The sequence below is a fragment of the Lonchura striata genome, chromosome 3 (assembly GCF_046129695.1).
Source record: "Lonchura striata isolate bLonStr1 chromosome 3, bLonStr1.mat, whole genome shotgun sequence".
Classification (NCBI taxonomy): Eukaryota; Metazoa; Chordata; class Aves; order Passeriformes; family Estrildidae; genus Lonchura; species Lonchura striata.
In genome coordinates, this window is record NC_134605.1 from 107159965 (window position 1) to 107181323 (window position 21359).

At 41.7% G+C, this 21359-nt stretch overlaps 1 protein-coding gene and 1 non-coding gene across 2 annotated transcripts in view; both read left to right on the top strand.

Moving 5' to 3' along the window:
• Positions 1–21359, top strand: part of EVA1A (eva-1 homolog A, regulator of programmed cell death) — a 199818-nt gene that overhangs the window by 110201 nt on the left and 68258 nt on the right. The gene's annotated exons all lie outside the window — the stretch shown is intronic.
• Positions 11837–11908, top strand: TRNAC-GCA (transfer RNA cysteine (anticodon GCA)). The gene has a single exon. It is a non-coding gene; the product is annotated as a tRNA-Cys (tRNA).

A 21359-nucleotide genomic window follows, 5' to 3' on the forward strand; every position in this document is an offset into this window, starting at 1 on the left:
GCTCCGTTTTGGGAGGATTGAACCACTTAGTAAATTGGAGTTGGAACATGTGTAAGGTAAATTTTCTGTCAGAATCCTTAGCTTGTTACAGTACTAACAAATGGATTTTCTTTCCTTCCTCACCTCATAATTCTTTGTCCTTTAAGTTGTGCTGAATTAGATATGAGGGTACCTCTGACAGTACAGAAAATTAAATGGGGAAGTCACAGATACTGGTTTGTACTTTCTGTTTTTCTTTCCTTCCTGTTCCCATTCAGCGTTGTCAGGGCAGTGATTTTCTCTTAAGCAACACTTAGGCCTGTGCATATGTTTGCATTTAATTTCCAGATGGGGAGGCAGGCCTCTAATAACAGTGTGAGCTGCTGCTTTATGGATCTGGCTGGCTGAGTGAGTTACCTTCTTTTGCAGCTGGCCAAGAAACTGCACCCCACACCCGGGATGCTGACATACTCATGGCTGAGCCAGGCTTTTGGACTCTCAAGGCAGACTGGTGCAAAAAATGATTTACCTGTCCCAGGCTGTGAAAAGGTTCACCAGCTCTTTACATACGTGGGGCTCTTGAACCCAGGATCATACAAACTGCTTAACTTTTTGTCATGACTGCTCTTCATACATGTTTTTCCTAACAGGCAGATTTTATTCAAGGAAATGTATTTAACCATTAGCATTGACATTTTGGTTATGGCAAAAATATTTTCCTGTGTAGAGGGACTTGTAATGATCCTTCTGTTTCTCTGTAAGTGCTTCTCTGCAGACTTCCTGAAGGGGTTTCTGTGTCTCTGTGTCTCAGGGCTCTCGTCCTAGCTTGGAGAGTTGTATTTTCCTGAGGAACCTTACTTAGCGAGTTGTAGTCTCAGTGTAGCTGGGTCCAACCCACTTTGAAGCTCAAAACTAAGGTTTGAACAAGCAACTTGGAGTCCAAGTAGAAGGCTGGAGTATTGAGTGCACATTGATCTGAATAGGAATGCATTTGCAAATAGGTGTGTTATTAAACAGGCTCTAATGCTGACCAGATGTAGCTTATAATCAGCTACATATGGACTAGATACCTTGGTCTCCCTTTGTAGTCAGTATTTGAAAAGAAAAAGGCTTTTCTAGGTTGCAGTTAATCTCATTTTCAAGTAGGTATCTCAGGTACCCCTTACAAGTACTTGTTTCTCTCTCATTTTTAAAGGGACCCATGGTGACTGGACCAGATGTAAATATCTGCATTGCTGACATTTGTTCTTATGCCAGATAGTTCTTATCTTGAATATGTTTTCTAGAAAATTATCTATTTTCAATAATTATTTCTCATTACTATCCTGTCTTCAAACCTCATGATGTCTAAATTGACTTCAAGCACATTGTTGATTACAATTTTACTAAATTGCTTCAAATTGTTTATTTTTTAAACATATTAGTCTTTGACAGTTTCACATCTTATTAACAGAAAAGTAGAAAATTATTAGATATTTAAATAATATCTGCTTTGTGTAAATAACATCTCTTCTGTAGAGTTCTGAAGAATTCAGTGGGTTTAAACCCTGTTTTGCAGGATGGGATTCAGGTTTTGATTCTGATTCTGAATGTAACTCTCTAGAGGTTTCACAGCTCTTGCTGTAGCCAAGGAAATTTGTTTTTGTACTGACTAGATATGTAGAGCTCAGTAGCCCATATGTACACATAAAGCGATATTTTAGACAATTTGGTTTATTTATAGATCCTGCCTAATATTTGCACAATCTGTCTTTGATGTTTCAGCCTAGGGCCTTTCAAAAGCACTCAGCAGTCATATTTAACTGGATCATGGGTATTTGACCAGCTGGATTATTCTTGGATCAATGCTGACAATAATGGGTTCTCACACACGGAATGCCCATGTGGACAGTTACATGTTGAATTCCCAGCATCTTGTCACTGTGCAAAGATGAAACCTTGGGAAGAGTTTGTCTTTGTCTGAGAGATGCAGTGGTCTCAATATAGTTTCCTTGCTCTGGCAGCTGTTCCTGTGGAGGACACAAGAATGCAGGAGAGATGCATGTTGTTATTTATTTCTTGTTTTTACCCATCTTTGAAAACAGCGGATCCCAAAAATGGGCATGGCAATAATGTCTTTCTTAAGGCACAGAAAAGCAAAGATTTTCTTTTTTATTTTAGGACATCAAAAGAATTCATGTCCTTCTGAAGTGCATTTCCTTTTCCCAGTTTGTGAAAACAGAAAACCTTTCCCAATCTTTTGTTTCAGCGGAAGCTTGCTCAGCTCAGAAGCAGGAGTTTGCTTTTAGGGGTAGAGGTTGCAATGTTGAAAACATGACAATTCTCAACCAGAAATGCCTTGAACCAACCCAAGAATAAAAGCTTGTTCCATAGTCAAAGCTCCTGGTGGTGTTTTTGCACTGTATCAGCCAGAATGCTCCTGCAGATCCAGTTTCACCAGCTCTGTGTGGTCTTTGTCCTCATGGAAGCTGCTGGGGTGACATCAGCAGGTCAATGAGCACCTCCAAATCCTGCTGCTTCCTGGATGCCCAGCCATCCTGTGTGCCCAGCTCTGCAGGAGTGGTTCTGCCTGGTTTGAAGGACATGCTGCAGCCAAGCCTGAAAGGAGCTGCTTGCTTGGACACCCTGTGTCACCTGAAGAAGGGACCAGGCCCCTGCAGTGAAGTGAATACCTCCAGAAACACAGGGAAACTCTACTCTAAGCAGAGCATTTAGTGCATGCAGCTTCCAACTAGGTCCAGTGGTTTGTGAGGCTATATCAGGAACTACCCAACCCTGATCTTGGCAAAAGCCAGCACAGCCTAATTAGAACCTTTTCCAGCTGGCTCCAAACCCATCAGCACCATCAGCCAGACTTGCAGCATGCCATGCTTGGCCACTCCACTGTCCCTGCCCCATGGAGGTGTCCTGGGAGTTCCAGGTGTTGGTTTGGTGCCTACTGGTGGGAAATCTCCATGCCAGGTGAGTCCCCCCAGCTTGCAGCTCCCAGCATCTCCTGTGCACTTGGTGTCTCCCAAGCAGCAGAGGGGGCAGGGAATGAGTCTGAATACATCAAGGAGGCAGCTGTGACCTGCCAGGCATCCCTCATACAGGGCAGCCAGATTGGAGATTTGACTGTGTTTTGGAGAGAGTCCCCACGGGCTACAACTGCAATAAAAATGTTCCCTGGCCCTAAGGGCAAGTGGCAAGGCATGGCTCACATTTGAATAGAGGAAATCTCTATACCCAAACTAGCTGCACTGAAAAGTCCCTGGCTTGTCCCTGAGCCATGCCAGGGTGGAGAACGGGCCAAAATATCTTTGGAAATTTTATAAGTTACAATCTGTGTACAATTCAAAGCCAGTGCTTGAGCCCTTTAGTTTATTAATATAGATATAACCTGGATTTGAAGTTCAGATCAAGGAATTTTATTGATCTTTATTCTTCCTGTCCCCCTCTGTTTATCTTTCAGTCTTTCTAGGATAAGAGGCTATGGCATTCATGAGCCTGGCATGCTAAAAGCCATCCCTGCTACACATCAACACAGCTTTACTGTCAAAAAGGGCTATGGGGCTGGAAAAAAATATAGGAGAAATATTGAGACTGTCTGGGCCCTGTGAGTTGGAGAGTGAGCGTGGCACTGGGAATGGCCAGTGAACCCTGAACTTGGATTTTATCATAGTGAGAGAGCAAGAGAGGAACAGAGGTGAGGGCTGTGCCCTTCCACTGCACGGGAAGCTGCCCCACTTTTTGTTCTTGGGCTGTTCTCAAATATTTTTGTCCAGTTCATTGTCTCATTTTTTGTTGCCATAAGGTTGGCAAAGCAAAACCAGTTAATGCCAGTTGTTCCTTCTGTCCACAGGACAGGGCCACTTGATTGCTCAAGTTTACTTTTCTCCTTTTGCTGTTCTCCCTCTCTGAGAAAGGAGCAGCTGTTCCATGCACCTCTGTCTGGGACATTCAGAGCAGGAGAATGTCTCTTCTCTCACACTAATGACCTTGTCCATGATTTCTCAGCCTACTTGGAAGGAAAAGAGATTGGACAACATCCATCATTATTTAGATTGGCAGTGGAAACCAAACTTGGCTAATTTGATAACTTTGAAAAATACAGACTCCTCAGACTAGTGTTTCTTTTGGACATGTACATTCTAGTAGCATTTAATTTATTTCTTTAATTACCCCTCCAAATCTTTATTAAATGTTAGCAGTTCAGTCTGAACTCTGGTTTTCTCTGAAGGTTCTTGGGATCAGATCCTATTGCCAAGAGAATCTGGGACATTTCTAGTCATTAACCAAGAATGACTCTGAAAGGGGCTTTGGGATCAGAAATATGGAGATATTGAAGTAACCTGCCTAGTCAAAGTTTGAATCCCTTCTTAGATAACAGCTATTGCAGAGAGAAAATCCAAACTCCCTAAACACAGTGGGCAGAAAAAGTCAGTAAGAGATGATGTCTTGTCCAAGTGGCTCCTAGGACCCGCTGCAAAATACTTTCAGAGGAGTAAACAGGTTTTGAGTCAGGTCTTGGGTGACTCTGTAATAAACATAGCAGCAATTGTAGACCATGGTGCTCATTTTGGTCACCATGATATTATTGTAACAGATTCCCAGTCCACAAACACACCCTTTCCTTTGCTAGCCCAGCAGATCCTGTGAACCAAACATGCTGTTGAAAGAGAGTTACAGATAATGTGGTTTCCCTGAGCCTTTCAAACATGCTATAAAACCAGAGGAGCTGCAGTAATCATCATTATTACTAAGCAGACTTAGCTTGAGTCTGAATTTGCTGTGAGTATAAACAACCTGTGTTCGTGTGCATCCTCCCTGCCTTTGGTGATGAGTGTTTCACTGTGAGATTAGGGGATGAAGGCTCTGAGATAATGATTTCAGCTGTGTGCCTCTTAGCACTGTAAAGCCCATAGAATATCAGAATATTTATTGCTGTGACTTAGTTGCAAACTCCCTGGAGTGGACAGGGGTTGTGGACCTCATGATAAATAGCACACACTAATATTTAGCAAATGATAATGCAGACCACAGAAAAATGGGAGTAGAGGAAAATATACTCCCAAGGGCTGACAACTAATGCAAAGAGCCAAGAAATAGTTTATAGTGGGAGGGAATTTCCCCAGCTTCCCTCCTCCATGCATAAGTCACTGCATTATGGATGCATTGCACAGGGCCCAACACTGATCCCTCCAGCACCAAAGTTACTCCTGGCAGGAGTTCAGAACATACAAACTCACAAGGCCCTGCAGGCAAAGCAGACCTGATATTTTCCAGCCCCAGCTGGAAGGTGGTAGAGCCTATATTTGAAGCAGATGAAAGGGCTTGTGATTGAAGCTTAACTGGTTGTTTATAGGGCTTTGATGTGTCTGTGCCATCTGCCTCCTGCACAGGGCAGGCATCTTACCAGACCATTTCTCTGTCAACCTTTCCCACTTAGCCCCTTTCCAGAGAGCTAAAAAATCCTCCATCTTCTTTCACCCAACCAACAAGGATGTATTTGTGCTAGAAATCTCCTTCTGCCTGGGATGTGCCCTTCAGGAAGAATGCCATTCCCTGACCGTAAGCAGAAATGTGTCATTTCCTCCAGGGGATGAGGCACGTAGGAGATGATGTCAGAGGGTGGTGGGTGAGCCCTTCTGGGATCAGGGGCCCTTGGTGAGGTATTGCACATGCATTTGTACAGACAACACTGCTCTGGTGAGAGCTATGCCAAATTATGTCAGCCCTTGAGGCAGGAGGGTTTGTACAGCTGGTAAGGGGTTGGGGTAAGCTGGGGGCTGGGGTGACCTACAGCCCCTCTTCCCTTTTTTGGCCTTTAAAAGAGGCAGCTGGAAGATGGAAGATGCCAACCAGCTGTGCCTGCCACTTCCAGTCTGGGATGGGGAAGGGGATGGGCATGCTGAATTCCTGGTGAATGTGTAGAAAGGAAGGATAGGGAGGAATGAGGGGGAAATCACAGTCTTGCGACATGACAGGTCTACAGTGGATAAGCTTCCCCTTGATGCCTGCAGGAAATCTGGGTCATTAGAGGGTGACAGATGCCTTAGCAGAGCTGTCTGTCCTTTGGTGATGGAAAATGTTCACCCTGTGCAGCACCACTGTGCTTAGCCCACAGCTGAAATGTGCAGACTCAGAGGCAGAGGGTGGCAATGCCCAAGCGCTTTAGATGTTACTTTGGGGTAGAAGTAACCCATGAAAAATGATGTGGGTAAACAACTGACTGTGAGAAGTAAGGCTTTGATTGCAATTGAATTTGATTTTTCCTTCGTTTGTGGGAAATACAGACTGTCAGAAATCAGACATTCAGTCACGACACTTCTGGGAGACAAGAATTAGAACTGCAGACTTGGGCTCATAAGGTGAGAATTAAAGTTTCCTGTGTGATTATATGGAAACTGCAGTAAAACATACATAAAACCAAATTGCGAGTCATGCGTTTCAGATGCTGGAAAGGGAGGAATGATGGATAGCCTGTGGCAAAATCCAATGTACATACGTGTGGCTGCAAAAGATCAGAAGAAGGCATAAGCATCTGATTTAGAATACTTGTAGTGCAGAGGCAGATTCGTAGCATATGTTGAGAGCTCATAGGGAACAGGCCATGCGATATGTGATACCACACGCAGAGAGAGCTAGCACTCTGGAAACTTCCTTCTCCTGGGAAAAAGATCATGGAGCAGCATTTACTTTTAAGAGGCACCCTCATGTTTTATATATTTGTGCTTTCTGTCATGATATTTTACAGCATTGCATTTCATCACTTGGAGACACGCTGCTTGGGAAGGCAGGCCTGGAGAGTACCTGTGCTCTGCTCAAACCCCTCTTCTGTGGCTGCATGCCATACTAGTCCCTTTATTTGGCCATTGTGTGTTCTGAGAGCAAATTGTGTGTAGCTGGGTTGAACTAATGAAGTTTATCCTGAGAGAGATGCACTGGAGGAGGACACCATGAATTAATAGACCCAAGAAGCAGATCAATGAGATGCCCACAAATAGCAAATCCAACCCTTCCTCCTGAGTTCAAAAATAACTTAACATGAAACCTGTACACTTTCAAACTCCAGTGTTCTCAAATCAAAGCAGCAATGCCCTAATTAAAGCCACTTCTAACCCTGATTCCTTACACATAACACAGGGGAGCTGGCTGTTGTGCCTGTGCTCTCCTCTGCCCTCCCGGACAGCCTTTTTTATGAGCAGACTGGAGCACTGTGCATTCACCTCTGGCTGTGGGCAAGCAGGAGCCTCTGACAGTGTCCTGCCTCTTGCTGGAGTGGAGGTGACTGGTGGAGGCACATCTCTACCACACTGAAGTCTCTCATCTGTGATGACACAGACCTTTCTGTCAACATCTCCTTCATGCTGGATGAAATATTATTCGGTTGGGGCCAGGGGGAGCAACCTTCCTCCTTCAGATCCATTTTCCAGTGAGTAGGAGCTGCTTTCAGGTATTGAACAGGCAGCCAAGGCCTCTTACTGCTCTTTGCTGACACCATCACTCAGCATCTCCTGCAGCATAGCTGGGGGGAGCAGGGGCTCTCTGGCTGCTTTCCAGCCACCAACAGCTGCACGTTCCCCTCCACAGAAGTGTCTCTGGTCCCAGGGAGATGACCTGATGCAATGGCATTTGGAAAGAGCTGCAGCAAAGAAGCAGAACTGGGAGGAAGGGATCATTGCTGGTATAAGAATGGTGGAAAAGACTACAGGAAGGAATCTGGAAATGAGAGATGTGGTTAGCAATGGGAGAGAAGTGGGAGTGATGGGAAAGGAATGAAAGAGAAAACTCTGAGAGGAGCAGTTCAAGCACTTTGTAGATAACACAGGATACTTGAGCCAGGATTTCAATTTTTTTTTCTTTTAATATTCCAGCTCTGATCTGAGTTACTGCAGAAGAATTGTTTTATTGTTTTGTGCCCGACTTTCCCCAGTTATGAACCAGATAATGGCCATTAGCAAACCTATAGCAGGTGAGGGCATCTTCAGATCCAAGCCTGGAAGTGTTGACACTTGAGCATTATTGATAGACATGTGGAGACAGGCTGTCTCTGTGAATACTTCTGCAAAAATCTTCTTGAGTCTCTTTAAATTTGGCAGCTCCTAGAGCACATGCACCAAACCTGAAGCACCTTCACAAGGTCTGACACTGGTACTTATGCCCTTAACTGTTCTTCCAGCTCATGACAGGTTTTGTTGTGTCTGGTGTCATGAGGGGAGGAAGCAGCAGAGCTCGGAGCACATCCTTAAGGACCAACCACCCATAAGATTTGTCTGCAGTTCGAAAATTGCAAGTGAGGTCTCTGTGTAAACCAGTCCTGGAAGCCTGCCCAGGCCTGGTGACCTTACAGAGGTCAATTACTCCCTAATTTCTTTATCTCTGTATTTAAAAAATAAAATATGAGGATACTTTGCAGAAGAGCGATGAAGGTAAGTAAGGTAAAGAGTAGGATATGATGAGATATATTCAGAATCCATGGAAGTACTCAGATAAAAGTTCTCCATTAAGGTGGATGCTGTTATCTGCCATTCATCTGCCATTCACCTCACTGCACTCCACCCTCGGTCACTGATCATTAGCATCACTCAGAGACTTGAAGTGATTTCAACAAATTGTCTGAGATGTGCTGCTTCTCATTTCAATAGGTCTTAGGCAAGAGAACAGGAGAAAGTAATGCAATGTCACAATGCTGATAGCAAGCAAGTCACAGATGCTGATACCAGGAGACTTATTTAGTCCATTTTGATCTTTTTTGTCTTGCTTTTCTCATCTCATCAAACAATCATTGCTGTATTCCACAACTGTGTCTCCCTTAGGATCCACAGGCCTGAAGCTCCCTAAAGAACTGGCCATTTTGAAGATCTTCAGCTTTGTTCACACCTCTTTTCAGAACCTGAGTAAGTGGTGAGGTGGAATTATTAGTCACTTCAGATGGAAGTATTATACACACAGTTCTGACTATTATAGACACAGTTCTGACTATTATAGACACAGTTCTATTTGATGTAGGCCTGCTGCTTGTGCTTTGCTGGCCTCTGTGTGCAGCAGAATGTTGGAACTGGTGGGACATAGTAGGGAGACAGGGATGTTCAATAGTCTGGTGTTCAGTTACTTGAAAGTTTCACATCTTTTGAACCAAGGCAGTATTTGGCCTTTATTTTCTCCCCACTTTGCTGTCCCAGAACTGCTCTGGCCAGTTACTTATGCCAGTCTGAGTCACACAGCAACTGGAACAAGCTTCTCTCTGCATTAGTTTGTTTGTGCTTTGAAAGGGTAGGGCCCACGTAGAGGACACTTCATTTCCTCCAATTTACATAATTTTGCTGCTCAGATGTTTGGTTGTTTTTTGGGGTGTGTATGTCTTCAAGCTTCCAGAACTCTGTTGAAGCAGCTATTTCATGACTGGTGATGGAAATTTGTACTTGTGTTTAGTGGAATGATAAAAAAAACACAAACTGACTTCTTTCTTCATGACCATGATTCCCCCCTCCACCTTTAAATCACAAAAAGTTGACAATTCAGACATGAAGATGATCCAGAATCCTGTTCTTGCACCGAGGAGACCCCATATCCATGGTGGAAAAGGAGTTCTGATCTATGCAAAGGGTTTCTGTAGGCACTACAGAAAGAAACTTTTTCACATGCCAATATACCTTACTGCTCTTCCTGTGGGTTAGCTGACTTTCACCAAGTTGGGAAACATCCACAGAGTGCCATGAGTGGAAGTGACATATTTACCTCGCCTTGTCTCCTTTCATCCCATTTTAGACCTCAAGCTGTCTAACAGCATTAGGAGGCCCCACAGAATGAGAACTTGAAGTCAGTACTGCTGGATTTACTGAATCTCTGTGCTATCTCCTGACACTAACATTAACTGAATACATCAAGGATGGGGCAAATTTTTAGGGATATGGGAAACAGTAAAATCTTAGAAATGAAACTTGGGGAACCAAATCTGCCTGCTATGCAATTAGTCAAGGAGCTGGCTCACGAAGTTGTCTCTGAAAACCAGAAGAATCAGATGAGAACCAGAAGACAGAGGAAAATATGTTGTATTGATCTTTACAAATGAGCAGCGGTCATTAAAAGACTTAGTAATTTTCTGATAAATTTGGCTTCCATGTCTAGGGAAGGAGTCTAAATAAGGAAGGAAGAAGAATTTGCTGTGCCATGCATTCACATGGAGCCCTATGTGTATTAGCTAACCCTCAAGAGAGTTGTCAAAATGGAATGTAAATGATGGAAAAAAGAGGGGGTGAATTTTGTTGTCATGGAATACTGGAGAAAAGACTAAACAAAGTAAATCTGTAAGCAGTTAAAGCAAATTTCATCCCTGGTGAAGAAGAGTTTATTAAATTTTCTGTGTGACTCAGAGCACACTTTAATTATCCGTTTGATTCCTTTAGTGGCATGTAGGAAGAATGTTGACTTCTCCATTGAAAAGGAACATGGATGACACACACACAGATTTGTAGGAAGGAAATCCAGACAAAACTTAATCACTTAGCTTGATCCAACTGCAGGCCAAGTAGATGATGAGAATATGGTCATTTAATCTGTATAAATAAGATGTCTATTTATGTACTGAGGCAATTAATGTATTGTTTCATGAAGACTGAGCTGAAAATTTAATTTAAATTGACTGGAGATGAGGATTATAAAACAGACTGAAAACAGGCTGGAGGCACCAGAAACACATAGTGATGAATAAATGCCAATTCTTGGTGGAAGATACCTCAGGGGAACAGAAAGGAGCAATGTTAGACTGCTTTTGTTTAAGATCCGTATTAATGGTTTGGAAGGAGGGCTGGCTATAGTAGGTCTTTGTGGGATGGTGCTCATTTTGGGAGAGATCATGCTTTCCAAAGCACTTGTACTATTAACTTTTGATGTGGCAAACTTCGGATGAATCAAAATCACAGAAAATGGTGCCAAAAAGTTCAATCTGGGGACTTTACCCAGAGTCCCAGTGTCCCAGGTGTTACCCATCTACCTGTCTGTGGATGCTTTCCACAGAAATCTCAGTCCATGTGGTTCACCATTTAGAGCAAACAAGTTCTCTTAGTTTCCATCAGAGTTCAGCCACTCCCATTTATTTATCTAATGTTTGTCCGACTTTGCCTACACTGGATTCCCCATACCAGGTCCTCCTGGCTGACCTCATGGACATGCTATTTCACTGTCCTGGTATTTGAACACGTATTGTGATTCTACCAAGAATCTTGATACTAATAAATATTTCAGACACAGGGCTGGTGATGCAATAGGGACCTGTAGAATCTCTCTTTTCTTTCCTTACTAAATTTACTGCTCTGCAGCCTGTTTCCAGAGGCCTGGGAATTACTCACTGAAAGCTGAACTTCAGAGCTGTCCCTTGGGAATTATCACCGTTGCTTTGAGATGAAGATTCAGTCCCTGGAGTGACCAGGCCACTGTTACCTCTGGTGTTCAGCTACCATGCTGAGGGCAGAAGGGCATGGTGCTGGCTGAGAAAAGGGGTGGGCAATGCAGCTGGCCTTGCTCTGCACATCTGGGCAAAGGAGCTGGGTAGTTAATCCTGTTCCATATCTGGAAAGAAGTGCAGGGAAGGAGCTAAAGGAATGCAGAGCAATTTTCCCATCATTTTACAATTCATTGGCTGGCACTGTCCAGCACTAGCTGTAAGGTTCAGTTTTTATTTGTTCATAAGACATTGCTGTGCTATTCCAGAAGTCCTACACCCTGGTGTGTGTCTTCTACAAGACTCAGGAAGAAATTCAGTGAGGTTGTCTGTGCTGGACCAGTTCTGCAAGGCTGGTTCATATTCATGCTGTGAACTCCCTAGGGCAGGGAATGTCCTAATGGGCTTCATTTACACTGGAGGGTTGCTCAGGCAGGGGGTATAGCTCAGTGGTAGAGCATTTGACTGCAGATCAAGAGGTCCCTGGTTCAACTCCAGGTGCCCCCTTAGGTGCTGCTTTTTAGGTCAGATATTAGAAAAACAATTCTTTTTTGTGAGGGTGGTGAGGAACCGGAACAGGTTCTCCAGAGAAGCTGTGGGTGCCCCATGTCTGGAAGTGCTCAAGGCCAGGTTGGATGGGGCATGGGCAACCTTGTCTAGTGAAACGTGTCCTTGTCCATGGCAGGGGATTGGAATAAGAAGATCTTTAGAGTCTCTTCCAACCCAAACAAGTCTTATGATTTTATGATTTTTTGTGGTTTTAAGGAAACACATGCAGTGCTTAGACGCTGAGTAGCAGGATTGAGATTATGAAGGAAATTAAAGCATGCACAACCAAAGGGACAAGCCACAGCCAAAAAGCAAGTAAAGATGGAGAGAAGGAGTATGTGTTAACCACAGAAGCACATTTACTTCAGCCCCTGTAAGAATCTCCATTTTCTCTGCGTAGTCTTCTGGTTTGGGTACAGATACCACAATCTTAGGGTCACAAATGCCAAATTTCCCTCATCTTCTCCAGTGCTTGGCTGAAGGAAACATTCCTCACATATTCTCGTGCTTAAGTGAACATTGGTTTGGGTTTTGAGTGGGAGGGATGACTAAGGACTAAGAATTAATTGCATGATTCATTCTCTGATTATTCTTTACAAGTATTAGAAAAGGTGTTATTATCTACTGAAAGATCACTATTTTAATTGTGCTTTGATGAAAAGAGAAAACAAGGGAATCAGTTACTCAATGTGGTCCATTAGTAGAGTATTAAAGACAAATGCAGAATCCCATGAAACTTTTCTCAAAGATGACGTTTATTAGGTCATAAAATAACCTCCCACACAAGCATTTGAAGCCCTGTCACTTAATCGATAAATTACTGAGGCCAAGAGGTCATAAGACCTCCCTAAATTAATTGCTGTTTGAACTGGAGTGAAAATTTTAAAAAGTTGGTTTGAAGATTCCCAGTGACGGTAAATATCCCACAACCCTTGCAAAATTGTCAAAGAAGCCAGATTTATGTCTGTTCTGAATGTCTAGATTTAACTTATACCACTATGAGATCTTTTAAGGTTGAAGAAACTTTGTTAGCTAATTCCAGTTCTCTCTTTGAATACTTTGAGTCTGTGATTGAGAAACCTCTCAGCCTTTTCTTTGTAAAATTAAAGAGGTAAATCTTCTCATGTCTTTCTCCACAATGAGGTTTCCCAATTCTTTATTAATTCTTGTGTCTTTTCCATCAATTATTTTAGTTCCTCAGTACCTGCAGCCTTTAGAATAGGTTCTGGATACCAGCAGCAGTTGCACCAATGCCAGGCTGGGTTTTTATAAAATTTCTTCTCTGCTTCTACTTGGTATTACATCTCTAGTACACACATTATGCTGCTGAAGATGTCTGTGTTACACCACTTAGATTCTATCACTTTCTAGGCTTTTTCCAGTTTGCTTCTGGTCTCCTTTCTCATGCCTGGGAAATGAGTTCTCCGTTGCTTAATCTTATATTCAGGACTTTACTGAAATTGTGTTGGCTTGTATGTAGTTTCCTGAATTCCTCTCTGGATTGGTTTGCTTTATTGTCCTCTGTATTCCATGCTGCTTCCCAAAATTCCACAAACTTACTAAATAATAGTCTAACCTTTTCTTCTGTGTCACCAATAAAAACACTAAATAACAACTGGTAAGACAACATCTATAGGGAGCTGAAAGTTCACTTGCTGAGTGAACATTTGTCATTTACTATTTAATTCGGAAAGCTATCAGCTTTTCTCCAATTAATCTACACTGTACTATGTTTATTTTAAACTAGACAAGTACATTACTCAAGAATTCAAATTTGATGCTCTTCAAAAGCCCATTGCCTCAACACTATTACTTTTATCAAGCTTTATTTGTAGGCTCATCAAAACGCGAGACAGGATTACTTAATAAGACCCCTTTTCCATTACATGTTGTTAATGTATATTAATTATTTGTTGAGTCCTGTCACAGATGTTCTGTGATTTTGCCCGTGATTGATGTGCTGCTGACAAGCCCAGGATGATAGGTCTAATTACCCCTTTTTAATGTGTGTGGTGCATGGAGAGCATCTACTTATTTACCTCCTAAAATCTTCCTCAAGTTTCAGGGAAGCATTGTGTTGCAGTGAGTTGGACACATACATAACAAGCAGCTACTGGATTTCACTAAGGGATTTTAATTTTTAATACTATTCTGAATGTGTCTGTTGGTTTTTATTATTGTATCATGCTGCCTTCTGAGTAGCTAGCTGTTTGCATTCAAAATCTCTTGGGTATGTGCTTCTTGAGAAAAAAAGACAGGAGCAATCTTTGGAAAGATCACCTGACCTGGTCTGAACTCAACTATGTTATTTTCCATTCTTTTCCTGCACCCATCAGATGAACATGGGAACATCTTCTGGTAGTGCATTAGGCAATATGATCATACATCTTTCAACTATTGTTTTTATAGCCTCTCCTCTGGGGAAGAGTGTTTGAACTGCAGCATATTATTTTCTTAGGATTTTAAGGCAGTTTGACTTTTGTGAAATGTGTATCCTCTTACATATTTTAGAATCACAGCATCATTAAGGTTGGAAAAGACCTTTCAGATCATTAAGTCCAACCATTAACCTGGCACTGCCAAGCCCACCACTAAACCATGTCCCTCAAAGCCACATCACATCTTCTAAATATCTCCAGGGATGGACACTCCACTGCTACCCTGGGCAGCCTCTTCCAATGCTTGACAGCCCTTTCAGTGAAGACATTTTTCCTAATATTCAATCTAAACCCCCACTAGTGCAACCTGAAGCCATTTCCTCCTGTCCTACCCCTTGTTACCTGGGAGAAGAGACTCATCCCCAGCTCATTACAACCTCCTTGCAAGTACCTCTGCCTTTTCCTCATTCTTTTTCATTATGTTTTCCTCTGCTTCCAGTAAAGGATGGAGATTCTTGACCCTTCTTTGGTTGGAAATATACTTATAGAAACATTTTTTGCTGTATTTTAGAGCAGTAGCTGCACTTTTATTTCACATTACAGATGCAAAAGAATTGAACCATGCATCTTTAGTGAAAGGGAATTGGATTTGAAGTAGTCTGCAGTTCCTAAAGGAATTCATTCCACCATTTTGATAAGACCCTTTTTTCTTTCCCCATTGATCCCGAGGATCATAATTGTTAACCATTGTCTTCTTCTGATCCTTGACTAAGTCTTGGAGATGTCCTAAGTGCACAGCACAAAGATACAGGCACAGAATTCCAGAGTTCTTCAGCAAACTGGAATAGACAGTGGAGGAGGGATTTGCTGCACCACGATGCTCTCAGCCAGATGAGTTTCAATATCTCTGTGCCCATACCAGTCCCATAGATAGATCCATCTCTCCAGCCTGACATGACAGACTTTACTCAAAAATAGCAGAGAATGGGAGCTTAGCATCAGCATTCCCTGTCAGCTCGGCTACTGCCTGTTGGAAAGAAACCTTCCTTCTCTCAGGCACTGGGGATTTCAGGTTGAAATGTTACAGTGGCATAAATTAGGAAGGGGGAATATTTGATTCAGGAATCTTAGATCTAGAACATGTTGGCAAAGCTGAGTTCTGGGTATGCAGATGGGCCAATGATTAATGGCTAAAACCCAAGAAGAGTTTGTTATAAATTGAGAGATTTGTGTTATTTCTCACAGAATATGACTGTGCTTCTTTGCAATGGCCAGTTTTGATACACACTGGAGTTACTGAGAAGGGTTTGCCAGCTGATAACAAGTTGGGGCAAAATTTATAGGCTTCAGGGAGGTTAGATGGGTTTTATTTGTCCTGGTATTTTTATTTTTTCTTTAATTTTCTTACTTTTTTTTTTTTTTTCCATTTCTGTCAGCTTGCTTACATGGTAAGCCCCTTGCTCAAATTCATCACCTTCCTGAGGGTAGAAGTGCAACTCTGAGATATTGAAAACAATTAAAACTTAACATGACATGATTATAGGCATCTAATGAAACTCCTTAAGATCAGCAATTCCCAAAGCTTCCTATTTTTGAAACCACAGTACAGTTTCCCTTTGCACATCCAGGTCTGTGATTATTTCCAGTTTATGATTCAGGATCCATCCTGGTTTGGGAGAGTAAACACTTTCCTTGCTGAGGGTCACAGTCTGCACTTTCTATAACCTCTATTAAAAATGAGAAAGCATCAGCAGTGCAAAGCAAGAGAGAGGAAGGATTTAATCACTCCTCTGTCTGTTCCTACCTTTTCAATTTTCAATAACAGGATCCTTGATCTCCTATTTTGTTCTATAGCACATGGGACACACTCATGGCTAAATATTTACTGGATGGATTTGGATTTGGGAACAGATCTTTGGAACTAAGAATGTGGAGAATTTGGAGGTTCCTTAGTGAGTTTTGCACCTTGATGTAAATAATTGCTCATTGAAAATTTATGTCACTTTCATCAACTTAGTGCAGCAAAGATGGTGTTGGTATCTGTGGTATAAAGTGACTGAAAATCCATTCTGCTGTTAATAAATAGTGTCTGCAAACATAGTGGCATTTTACTGTTCTTAAATATTTGCCTGCTTTTGGCTGTGCTGTGGAAAAATAATGCCTGCTGGAGTGTTTCTGCCTCTCTGCCTGTCTTCTGATTGTGACCTGACATGAACTTGTTTATGTAATGCTCCTAGCAGCAGCGCTGCTGCTGGAGACAGGGCTGTTCCTGTGACCAGAGGTAGCTCCACATCCAGTTTTAAAGGTTTTTTGAGCCATTCAACTTAACAAATGTGATGGCAGGAAGGAGAATGTTTCTTCCTGGGTATATCACTGGCACTGGAAGCCAGGAGTGTCCGGCAGGCTTGTAGAGAAGGGCTGTGTTTGTTCTTTTGTCTTGTTCTCTCTTGTGAAAGTCTCCTTGTTTTCTTGTTCTGCAGTTCCTCCTCTCCAGCAGATAAGGGTGAATATTGCAGTGAGGTGACTCCTTTGATAGGTGTGGGTTGGGAAGATTTGATGCCTTAGCTCAGGATGGTGGAGTTTCAGTCAGTTGCCTTCACAGGAACTTGCTACAACAGTCCAAGGATTTGTGGCTGACGTTTCATAGATTGGTGTCATCATCTCTGCAGGAGTCAATTTCAATGTGACAAAATAAACAATATTTAGTTTCAGGCCAAGAATTTTCTTTATCATTTATGTTTGTGGAAGCCATGATTTCTTTAATGTAGCACAAATCTAACATATGCAGGGAATAGACACCCTCCAGATGTGCTTCCAGGCCTAAATCCAGGTCTAGAAATCCATGCCATACTTCATTCAAGAGCAGCAGAAGAAGGGCTGCCCCTTTATTTCTTTGAGCTGCCTCCATATTTCAAGAGCAGAAGCTTTGCAGCATGAAACTGTAATTTAAGGATATTCCTTTGCTAATTTCAAGCACTCAATTCTTTGAATTTTAAGAATTAAGTGCTCTTGGGGTGGAAGTGATCTGTCTCAGCTGAAGTCTCTTAAAATAATCTGCTGCTGATCAACTGTCTGTGACCAGATATCTGGCAAGAATCATGTGGCAAGAATTGGATCTGTAAGTCCAGCACACCCCCCTGAGAGGAGTTTAGACTGCTCCAGTGGAGTGTGTTCCCTGGGACAGCAATTCTGTCTCATTTCCAAGCCACAGACTTATGCATCCATACACAGCAGACCTCAATGGGTACCAGGTATTCTGCTTGTTTTTTCTCAGATGCTAAAGCTCATATATAGGGCTTTACCCCCTTCTGTTTTCTCTCCTCATTGTCTTTTGTTCTTAATTTTCTTTCTTCTCCATTCCACTTTCTATATGGGTAAAATGACACATCTCAGCTTAGAATTTATGTACTTGTCTTCTGTTCAGAAAGCTTAGAAAGCCTGAAGGGATATTCTGTAATTTAGTGTCCATTCATGTGTGTTTTCAGTACTTCCCATTAAACAGCAACATGCAGAAATGTTGGTAAGAACAGAGATAACAGAAATGCTGTCCCCACTATTCCATGGAGTACAAAGCAGGAATTACAGGGACAAATTTGCCTTATTTTCTTCAGGGACATCTAATCACTTCAAAGGCTCTCCCTTTGACTGCCCAGTTTTTTGATCTCCCTGTGAGCTGCTTCAACCTGGAATTGGGAGTGTTTGGGCAGATGGTGTCAGAGACACCTCAGCTGTCATCCCAGCCAGGGAAGCTCTGAGAAGTGCCATGAAACTCGATTATATCCCTGTTTATATTCCCTATATCCCTAGTTTATATTCATAGAGAATACAGAATACAAAATGGTATGGCCATGTTTGGGCTGGCTCCACACGGAGTCAGACTGACACCCATGGAACCTCCAAGCTGATGTGCCTCTGGGTGGGCTCCATAAGTTCAGCAGATTATGTACCTGCTATCATCTCACTGCATCTGGACCAAGCTGGTGCATCTTCCTACCAAATGCTGTCCTGCTGCATGACTTAGCAAAGCTTGGTAGAGCATCAGCCTGGAGACCTCTCCATGTCGTGACACAAAACAAACAAAAGCTACAGGGCAGCATCCGAATTCATATTTCATTTGGGAGCATCATTAAAGGCATTCAGTGCACTTCTGTCCTTTCTTTCTTAAGTGTCTTGTTATACCTCTGGCTCTCATGACTTAAGGCAAATTTTGCCTTATTGGCAAGCTACCTCATTTTAATATCCTTTTATTTTGAATTTACAGAACATAAGCATCACTTTGGTTTGCTTCAGATGGCCAGGGCTGTATTCTACAGCATAAAAATCACTGGTAGAATGCAGGGAGTGGAACTGATTCATCAGTAATAGCATCTCAAATGCATTTATTTATTTCCTAAGTGCTCTGGAAAATGCTTTCCTTGAAAACTACAAACTGTGACACATGTGGATTGATTTTTGTGGTTTTTACCAAATATAGAAAGCAACAACTCTGTATCTAGAGTGATTGGAGGCGTGGAGACCTTGCTGACACCTCTTTGACATAGGATCATTCAAGCAGGATAAGGTCTTACCAGAAAACTTGCAGGAATCTCAAAGCAGCATCTGACAAACCTTGCAAGATCAAAACCCTCAGTGTTCTGCATGCATTCTTCTTTCCAGCCTCTGGATCCTATTTCCTCAAAAAGAGGTTAAAGGAAGAAAGGTACTTTAAAGTTCCTCTTTGTAAATGAAATCATAATTGATGGAAAATTAAAGCAATTGATGTAATATAAACCTCCTGGTAACTGGAGAAGGTGCTACAGAGGCTTCCCAGCAGTTATACATCAAGAAACATTCTTAATCTCCTAGATAATGTGGAAAGGGAATGATATTTATTATCTACAAGTCCTCACAAGCTGAGGATGCAGTTTATAAAACGGCATTTGGCTCCCCCTCCTTTTCCTCCTTTATTGTAATCCTTCACCATGGATCATTTTACATCCAAACTCACCTTCATCTGTTATCATAGTTTGGTGATTTATCGGCATCAAAAGGTTCTGATTAATAAGTCTAGAAGGACATCCATCAGAGGAACTAAGAAAGTGTGATCATTTCCTCTCAGGCTCTCATTAGCTGTGGCTGTCCTCCTGAGAGTTTTATCTTTGTCTTTCTATTTCCAGACTAAAGCACATGAGGCTTAAAAATAATATTTCTATGATTAATCTTTTGTTTCTCTTGCCTTTTAAAACCTTTGGTCAAGATGGAATATGATCTCCATGCTGTCAGCTGAAATAAGTAGAAACAACCCAAACTGTACAAATACACTCTTAATGAATGAGCAGGCAAGTCAGAATAGTAGATGACTTGATTCAGCCTCCTTCATTCTAGATGGAAAATACAAAGCTCTACAGATAATCCTATGATCATATAAAATATTTGTGGGGTAGATAGGAATTACACTCAACAATGTCTTTTCCAAAAGAACTTCCTATTTCTTTATGTTGCTTTGATTTAAAATGACATGAGTTCTGGTGAAATACCCCTCTGGTATTTTCAGGTTGCTGTGCTTAGTGAAGTGGGAAAGGTTTTGTTTCAGAGTTTCTATACTAAGCTCTCTTTTTAATGAGACACTCTTAGGTTAAAAATACCTTCTGAAAGCAACTTCCCACGTCTTTCCTGCATCAGTGACAGATTGGAGAAGAAAATGTGGAGTACGCCTGAAAGTGATAAGTTGAGGTTAGAGGTCCAGCCAAAGTCAAGTGCTAGGGAGTTTCAGCTGTAAAGAGCTGATGCTTTGAATTATAATCAAGTGATTAATGTTTCTAATACAAGTAGGTTTGGGAGTTACAAGGACTTGCAGCAACAGCTTGGATAAGAATGGTGAAACCTGCTTTTAGAGTTATTTTATTTATAGCACATTCATGAGGTTGGGCAAAATGGACAACATGTGCTTGTGTGGTTAATGATAAATCCATATGAGGACTGAACTAGTCTGCTGAGTTATGAGAAAGCCATTTGTAGGTCAGATTTTTCTGGAGAGAGACAGACTTGAGAGAAACAATTCCTTTCTGTTTGGGGGTAGGGGGGAGCAGGGAGAGGGGAGAAGAAGCTTTTCTCCTTTTGTAAAATACATAGGATGTTATGTTACATAAATGTTACAGATCTTCATTAGTTTTTGAAGGTCATTTGCCCCTGAATTTTATGTAGCTGGCTTCAAAAATAGCATGGAGAAGAGCAGATATACATGGAAATTATTCAAATATATTTTTTTTTAAATAGCAGATAATGTAATGTTAACATATGAGAAGTGCAAAAGCCAGAAAAGAATGTGTTTCTGAGGCATTAAAATTTTTCTTGTGGGATTCAGGAAATCTAGAATGAAATTAAAGGTACTGAAAGAAAAAGAAGTTATATAAGACTATTCCTTCTGTTTGAATTCACCACACCTTAATCCTGCTGCTGTAAGCAGTTTAAGGTAGTCTTTCAAACAGAAATAGTTTCCCCAGGTGAGAGTATAGTTAATAAACTCAGTATTTTGGCACATGGTTCATGTTATGGTTTTAGTTATAGATCTGCCAAAAGGATAAAAGAAGATTGGTTCCCTTCCTCTATCCTTATTCAGGGTTGTGCAGGTCCTTCAGCCACAGGTCCCACTGGTTTCCATCAGAGACCATGATGCCATTTGGACTGAAAAAATAAAAAGTAAATAAAAGCAAGACAAGCAAAGACAAACAAGTAAAAGAAAACCCTTATAAATTCCCTTTATATAGCAGCCAAATGTGTAAATGTGCTATTTCACCCTAGAATCTCAATTTGCTTGTTGCGCATCCTCACAAATAAATGGGCAAAACCTGTCCATTTGCAACAAGCCATTTCCCTTCTCTACCTTTATTTCAAGGCATAAATGGAAAAATGACATTCATTTTCAAAGAAACAAGTTGCCAAGTGAATATTCTCAAATGTGTACCCCTGCCTCTACTGGGTGTTGCTGCAGGTGCTATTTGTGAATGAGCTCAGATTATCAGAACACACTTTCAGAAAAGATGACTGATCAT